This window comes from Sphaeramia orbicularis, chromosome 21 (genome assembly GCF_902148855.1).
Source record: "Sphaeramia orbicularis chromosome 21, fSphaOr1.1, whole genome shotgun sequence".
In the NCBI taxonomy this organism is placed as follows: domain Eukaryota; kingdom Metazoa; phylum Chordata; class Actinopteri; order Kurtiformes; family Apogonidae; genus Sphaeramia; species Sphaeramia orbicularis.
In genome coordinates, this window is record NC_043977.1 from 2,914,719 (window position 1) to 2,922,155 (window position 7,437).

At 36.0% G+C, this 7,437-nt stretch overlaps 1 protein-coding gene across 1 annotated transcript in view; it reads left to right on the top strand.

The window, feature by feature from the left end:
• ralba (v-ral simian leukemia viral oncogene homolog Ba (ras related)) overlaps positions 1-473 on the top strand; it is a 44,544-nt gene extending 44,071 nt beyond the window's left edge. The window contains exon 5 of the mRNA XM_030123983.1: positions 1-473. This exon is cut by the window's left edge and continues 876 nt beyond it. The gene's annotated coding sequence lies outside the window, so the exon portion shown is untranslated.
• Positions 474-7,437: the final 6,964 nt, after the last annotated feature.

The following is a 7,437-nucleotide window of genomic DNA, read 5'->3' on the forward strand; positions in this document are numbered from 1 at the left end:
GTCCCGTTCACCGTCTCTCAGTCGAACCCGTTTGACATTCTGTTCCAGTCAGGACTCGGCTGTTTTTGTGAGACGCTGACAATCAGGTTCAGAAGGCACGAAAACCCTCAAACATGCTCCTTTTTTTTTTAAAACCTACTTTTTCTGGTAAAGATAATGCACTACATCGCCAATACTTAAAAAAATAAAGGACTATACTCTAGGAAAAGCAGTATGTGCCAACAGAGTCACACTGAACCCCACCAGTGTGTGCGTTTCTAAAGTGTCCCTGCAGAATATTTACTTGTGTTCTGTGTGTGTGCGATGAGGACGGCCCCTCCTCTGTCGCTGAAGTGCTTCGGTGAATACGACGTTTCGACCACTGCCTAAACCATGTCTTTTGTAATTCGTCCTCTCTTTCTTTGACTACTGTGACTATGCTTTTGTCTCTCTGCACTGAGAGTGTTGCTAAATAAATGCTTTTTTTCTTTGTATTTACTGGTTATAGTTTTATTTTCTGTGTCATTCAAAGGCGTTGGTTTATCTGTCATTTACATGTAGTTTTTTTGGGGCTATGAGGTCACAGGTGTCAAACATGCGGCTCATGGGATGAATTTGGAAAAGCACAAATTTCACTGAAGATATTAACAATCACTGGTGTTCAAATCATTTTAATTCAGGTTCCACATATTCATGTTTATCCAATCCATATGAAGACAACAGAATATCGTAATTATTGATTTTGAAAAGTTAAATCTATAGAAAGTCAAAGAAAAAAATCCTTCACGCAGCTATTTCATGACCAGACTTAGTTTTGGTTTTGTAGGGAAAAAATTAATCTTTTTTTTAAGATTAGGGACAAACTAATCTTAAATTCCACTGAAGTCGTGCTTCAGGAGAGGGTTAAATGCTCACTTTCAGAAATTTCCACTGGTTTAGTTCATTTGGTTAATTAGTGAAAAAAAAAAAAAAAAAAAAAAAGTTTTTTGAGAAAAGTGAAATTCCCAACAAAAACGGCACCATCTGATATGAAAATGCTTAAAAAAAATTCACACCAATTTTTCAGACAAAATGATTTTTATAATGATGAAAGGATGTATAAAAGGTCATAAAACTATACTGAAAATAGAAATATATGATTGAGATTTCAAATTATAGCAATGGTAAGTTCTGTTCTTCATTCTTAGAACTTTCTGAGGGACTGAATGTAGTTACTATAAAAAGTTTAGTAATTTTCTTGAAAATCCTTTGTTGACAAAAATTTTAATGGATTTAGAAACTAAAGATGTTAAACTATTGAAGTACAAAAAGTTTGAAATCATCTCAATTCTAATTTTTGGATTCAAAGTCCATAGGTGCAGGACTTGACCCACACACAGACCCAGAGGATCTGAAGTGGGTCAAATACTGTCACCATAACCTTCAAATAATCACAACTACACATTTTCTCTTTGCTTTAGTGTAAAAGAAAAAGGTAGAGTTACACAAAATGTTTACATGAAAGTTAGCCCTTTCATGCATGAATTACGAAAATCTTAGTCAATATTTTTTTCTTGAATGTTTTTATTCCCCTTTAGGCATGAAAAAAACAATGCAATTGAATTTTTTTTAAAGGACCTTTTTTTTTGCGGAGTCTTAAAAATGTCCACTCAGCTGGACACCATGTGTTTAATTTTTGAAGCAAAGAAACGTATTTAAAACTCATCATCAGAAAGTGATAAACTGTGTGAAAACTGAAAACATTTTTAATGCAGCTAATTGCTAAATCGCTAACGTTTTCTCACATTTGATCATACTCTAATATTAGTTATTACTCATTTCATGGCCATAATATCCTCCTCAGACCCAGGAAACTGACAGTTTTAGCCTTTTTTACATTAAAAAACTGTCTTGACTGGAAACTGCATAATACAACAGTTTTTTTCAGATACATTTTTAAAATAATTTTTATATATTGATTGATTTTTTAATGGAATGTCCTTTGCATTTTTTTAAGTTAAACTGTCAAACTTCTGTCCCCTACAGAGGACAAAATGCATTACTGGGTCTCAGGAGGATATGCAAAAAAAAACAAACAAAAAAACAAAAACTTTTTGTTCCAGAAAACTGTTAATTACAGTCTAATAACAATTAGCAACTGATTTACACTCAAACATGTCAGTGCAGATCAGGTTTATCATGAGCAGCAAAGTTACAGTAATTGTTTGAGCTGCAGTGTTTGGGATGGTGCAGAAGTGTCCACTGTGTCGGCTGATCTGGAACTGAAACAACCAAACCCATGAATATACAAGAGAACAGCTGGAGAAGAACTGACCACTGGAGTGACCAGTGCAGTGACCACTGGAGTGACCACTGTGCATGAAAGGGTTAATTAGACTTAGTTACATTTGACACATTTATTTCAATAGGTTGTTCCTAAATGGTACAATGTTACTTACAGGCAACATTTAGCCAAGAGCCCTTTTAAGACTTCATTTGAAAAGGTTTTTAAATTTAAAATTCCATGAACTGTGACTTCTGGATGTTATTGAATATTTTTGCATGTGTTTATTAAATAAATAATGTTCAAATTGGAAAAAAAAAAACATTCTTTTTCACTTCTGAACCATTATGGTACAATGTTGCTACAGGCAACAAACCCCCAAAACTTCCAAAAATAAACATAAAATTTCTTCAGATTACATTTATTTAGTCTAGTTTGACATAAAAACTCTACCATAGAGGGTTAAAAAACTATCCTTTTACGTAAAATGTGGACAACATGAAATGTCTGAACAGAAGTAAATGTAATTGGACCAGTATTCTGTCTGTTACTAAATGTTTTGTGTATTTGTGGATCCACTGCAAGGTTATTATCGTTAACGAAAACTAACAAAATGATGAAAACTAGAATTGAAAAAAACATTTTTGTTAACTGAAAAAAATAAAAACTATAATTAAAAGAAAAAAACAATAACTGAAACTGTACATTGTGCTTACAAAGCTAACTAAAAAACAGATAAATATTATGGTCCGTCACTTGTCGTCATTTGTTGTTCAGACTCGTCTTCTGGTTCCCACTCTACCTGGAAACATGGAGTCTTAAAGTCGATAGAAAGCAGCAGAGTCCTGTCTGGGATTTATGTGAATATGACGCAGAGGAAGAGAAAATGTATGAAAAAAATAAAACTAATACTAGAACTAAACTAAAACTAAGCATTTACAAAACAACGGAAACTAATAAAAACTAGCAAACCTGCTCTAAAAACTAATTAAAACAAACTGAATTACCGAAAAAAGTCCAAACTAAATAAAACTAAACTATACTGAAAAATCCAAAACTATTAGAACCTTGATCCACTGTGATCTGTACGTTCTAATGCACCTGTGTAAATGATAAACTGAGGCAGAATATTGTTAAAACTGCACTTGTTTTTCTTCAGACATTTCCAGTCATTCATGTTATTCAGATTTTTAAGGAAACTTTGTCGACGTAAACATGATCATACTATAATTTGACTTTGTTCATTGTTCTTCTTTTACTGGTTCAGATCAGATTGGTCTGAATGTGGAACCTGAACGAACATGAGTTTGACAAACTGAAGAACGGAAACATGAAAGCACAGTCGCAAAAGCTCAGATGAAGTAGAAATGATAGAAGTACGGCTGAAGTGTGGAGGCGACAGACTGCCTTAAAGTGGTTCTGTGTAGTATTTGTGTTCTAAATGCTAACTGTCTGGTAGCTGGTTCCCTCCTTGGTTTAATAACTGTATTCCTTCATCAGCCTCAGAATCAGACTCACCCGTGTAGAAGAAACGCAGACGTGTCGTCATCCAGCTGCATCCTTTTCATGTCCAGCTCCGTCCAGCAGTGCTTCTGTTTGTTTCACTTCTTTTCTTTGACTCCAGAAGAACCTGAACACACCGTCAAACCAGCACAATGAAACTCAAACACACTTATTTTAACACTCAGTCCAAATAACACTGTCTTATAATGGACAAATACCACGAAGAAGAGAAAAACTTTTTTTTTAGAGGAAGAAAAACGTCAATAACAAACGTCAACGACAGGAGGTTTTACTAACGTTTACACTAATGTTAATATTCAGAAGGGCAGTTCTCATAAATATGTCGGTTAGGGCTGTAAGAAAATGAATGTGACAGGAGCAGTTCTTGTACAGTTCTGTACATGTACTGTCGTCTGTTAACAGAGAATACTGACGAGTCAGCGCTCTTTACAAATATGGCTAATACTTCATGTCATCTACTGAAAGGGGCAGGTATTAGAAGTTTTCTTCATCCTGCTCCTGTCCAGTCATTTAGATTGGAATGAATAAATAAAATGAAATGAAAACTAGAAGCACTTGGAGAGCGCAGACCTCCGCCAAGGCTGATCAGTGGCCCCCCCCCCTGTGGGCCCCCCCACCCCCGATCACCACCAAAATTTAATCATTTCTTCCTTATCCCATTTCCAACAAACCCTGAAAATTTCATCCAAATCTGTCCATAACTTTTTGAGTTATGTTGCACACTAACGGACAGACAAACAAACAAACAAACAAACAAACCCTGGCAAAAACATAACCTCCTTGGCGGAGGTAAATATCGGTTCGGCAATATATTGCGATATTTCATTTCACAAAACTGTACCGATATTAAAAAGTACTGTGGGTATTTTTAGGTCTTTTTTCAAATGCAGATATGGCAGAGGTTCTTTTCTGGTTTTCTTTTTTGTTTATATTTTATTTATCATTATTTACTTATTTACTTCCTACCTATTTAATTTATTCAATAATGTTCATTCCTTTGTTGGGATTGAACTCCAATCCTGTTCTGATGTTCGTTGTGAACTAACAGAATCTGAACATTTGAACAGGATCTGAAACTGGAATGTCTGGAAAACACGATTTCAGTTTGAACACAGTTTGAACATTTGGTGATAGAACATTAGATCCTGTTGGGATCAAATACAAATATCTTTAGTATTTGTGCAGATTTCTGATGTAATTCAACTCATCAAGGAAATAATCATTAAAAAAAGAAATAAACAAAAAATGGCCTTTTTAACAGTATCATGATATATCGTCATATATCGTATTGTGATCCTAGTATTGTTACTTGTGTCATATCAGCAGATTCTTGCCGATACTCAGCCCTGATGTCAGTGGTTTTTCACAAACTCACAGTCGCTCTTTAAAAAGTTCTACTATTTCTGGAAATGATTCTCTTCAGACCTCAGCACTGCCCCCTGTGGTTCCTGGTGGTACTGCTCTGGATTCTCCACCTGGGTTCGTATCCGCAAACTCCCGAAAAACGGACAGAATTACGCATGAAATGTACGCGTCATAAATGACCCTTAGTCTGAACCGTGGATCAACAAACGGCAACTTATCAAAGATCAGAACATCCCATAATAACTTGAACCTCCATAAGCCTCACCTGTGTAGAACAAACTCTGTTCTTTCCGTTTCCAGTCCGGTGCTGCTTCTACTCGTATCACTTCTTTTCTTTGACTCCGACAGTTGTGTCTTTAAGGTTCTCATCCCATATGGTCACTTCCTGATGCTCTGCTCAAAGGCTCTGTGGCGTTGGAGGACTCATGACTCCCTCTAGTGGTTCCTGTAGGTGGAAATAAAGTCAGGTTAGGTCTATAACCCAGTCCATCAGCATCTTTAGCAGAACTTCAGAACTCTTCATTCTAAACACAGAGGATAATTTAGGTCATTTTATAACATCTGAGAGTACAAAAAGTACATTTAAACCCTTTATTAAAATGTTACAGTGAATACTGAAGCGAAACAGTGGCTGTTTTTGTCCAAAAACTGAGCTAAGCTAACAGAGCTAAGCTAACAGAGGGGATTAGTGGTTTTACTGTGGCTGTTTTAGTCTAAAAACACAGCTAAGCTAACAGAGCTAAGCTAACAGAGGGGATAAGTGGTTTTACTGTGGCTGTTTTAGTCTAAAAACACAGCTAAGCTAACAGAGCTAAGCTAACAGAGGGGATAAGTGGTTTTACTGTGGCTGTTTTTGTCCAAAAACTGAGCTAAGCTAACAGAGCTATAATGTAAACTATCAGCTGATGCAGCACATGTAGATTATAAAACACAGTTACGTTGAGTGACTGTTAACCCAAACCCTGGATGGACACACTGGGTTTATGTTCAGTTAAAGTTAAGTCTTTGCAGAATTAAGTTTTATTTTTGAGTTTATTCAGTTTTCTCTGTTTCTGACGTAATAACCATCAACTTTAATCTGAGCTTTAATGAACATCTACATGATCAGTGAATTAAATATAGGAAAATACAGGATTTACACTGAAAAAATGCAAAACACGCAGGATAATATTATAATAAATCACTTAAAAAAGGTTAAATATAGAGAAAACTTCATTTGTGAAATGACCCCCCCCCCCCTTTTTACTCTAAAGATTAAAAAAAACAACACTGACCTCTACGATCGATACCAGTGGATGTACAACTGACCCCAAAACTAAGTAAATAAATGAAGTACGCTGCAGCGCTCTCATCTGATGTGTGATGGTGTTGACGGTAGAATCCTGCAGCTGTACCACCGAACAGGACCAGGACACGGGGGGGGGGGGGCTGACACCGGAGGGGGTGGGCTTTTCAGCTAAAACCCCGAGAAAACAGGAAAATGTGAACTTTGCGTTCCCTCCAGATTAACCTGCCAAATTGAAATATCACAGCAAATCATCAAAGCCTGCGGGGAAACGAAAGGAGAACGTCCAAATACCTGAGAGCAGAATGAGGTCGAACGAAGGGAGGAAAAAAGACACAAATAAGTCCCAACAGAAAGAACGACAGGAAGGAACAGCAGCTGGTTCCATTTGGACCAGCGGAGGAGAGAAGACCCAGGTTCTGAGCGCTCCTGTTCACTCTGTGCTTGTGTTACATCTGAACTGTGGACTGCACCGCCTGCATGTAACTCATACAAAACTGGTTTTACTCCAGCTCCACTAAAAGTCTCCACGTTAAACTAAGGGTTGGATGAAGTAGAGCTGGAAATGTTGATGTATATGAATTTAAGCTTTCATTTGTGATTTATTATTTTCTGCATTTAAGATTTTTCAGATATTTTTCCATATTTAACCCTTTCATGCATGAATTATGAGAACCTTACTCAAGATATTTTTCCTGAGTGTTTTTATTCCTCTTTAGGCATGAAAAAAAAATTACGATCCAGTTTTTTTTTTTTTTAAAGGAGTTACAAAAATGTCCACTCAGTCAGACACCATGTTTTTAATTCTTTAAGCAAAGAAACATGTATTTAAAAGTTAATATCAGAAAGTGATATGAAAAACTATGCAATGAAAACATTTTTATGCTGCCTATCAGATAATTTCCCACATTTTAAGATACTCTAACACTAGTTATTATTCACTTCATGGAGATAATATGCAAAAAAACAAACCAAAACAAAACTGTTTTGTTTGTTAATTTACACTAAAACATGTTAGTGC